A 1,156-nucleotide genomic window follows, 5' to 3' on the forward strand; every position below is an offset into this window, starting at 1 on the left:
CGATGCTGATGCTGCGGCGGCCGCGGCTGCGGGGCGGGGGCGGGGGCGGGGCGGGGCGGGCGTGCGCGCGGGGAGGGCGGGGGACGTGGGGGCGGGGGGAGTGAGATCACCTTCCCGCCGCCCGCCCCGCCCCGTCGTGCCCCTCGTCCCAGCGGGACCCGGCGACCGAGGCCGGCGCGGGCCGGGGAACCCCGATGACCCCCCTCCGGAGCTCAGTGGCATCCCGGCCGCCGGGTCCCACCGGACCCGCGCCCGTAGCCCTGGAGTCCCTGGCCCGGCGGCGCCCCGCAGCCGGGCATCCGCTCCGCAGTGGAGGCCCTAGGCAGGAGTCTCAGAGCTGGTGTGCCCCCCGAGGCGTGGTGCCGGGCGGCGGAGAGAGGAATCGGGGAGCGGGGTGGGGGGAGGAGAAACAGATGACCCCCAGACTCCACCCGGCCTTCGAGGGCGCTGGCGAGCGGCGGGCACCCACGCACCAAGCGGGCTCGGCCGCGCCCTGGCTGGGGGATGTTTGGACGGCTCCTCTCCCCCCACCTCCGGCAGGATTCCCGAGTTTCTCAGCTCTTCCTGGAAACTCTCCTAGGAGCTCTATCCGCTGGGGCCTGGATCTCAGCCCGCCAGGGAGGCACAGCGGGGCGCGCGCTCCTGAGCAGCGCAGAGCCCAGGAAAGGGGGGGTGTGCGGAGGTGGCTGAGAGGGTCCCTAGTCGAGCTGCCATCACCCATCCCCAGAACTACCCCCCATCCCCCCTTCCCCCGCTCTCTGTCCCTTTTCCTGGGGTCTGATTTCTTTGTCCTGGGGAATGGCCTCATCCCGACCTCTCCTGGTGGCCCAGCCCTCCCCCTCTCTGGAAGTCCCCCCGGGGACCATCCCCTCCCCAGCGCCCCCTACCAGGGCTGGCGGCCGTGACCTCCGAGGCCAGGAGGAGGGCAGAGCTATTCCGGAGCCAGCCGAGCCCAGCCGCAGGGCAAGGAAGGCCTAGGGCCCAGATGGCAGATTGCGGCCCTGGTGGCCATGGTATTTTTATGGGCATGCCTGTGGCCCAGTGAAGCATACTCGGTCCCTCAGCTGGGCCTCCTAAGGCAAGTCGTGCAAGTCGCAAGAGGCCCTCATGGTAGGGGGCCTCGATTCGCCATCCCATCTCACAATCCCTGGAAGGG

This window comes from Bubalus kerabau, chromosome X, assembly GCF_029407905.1.
Source record: "Bubalus kerabau isolate K-KA32 ecotype Philippines breed swamp buffalo chromosome X, PCC_UOA_SB_1v2, whole genome shotgun sequence".
NCBI lineage: Eukaryota > Metazoa > Chordata > Mammalia > Artiodactyla > Bovidae > Bubalus > Bubalus kerabau.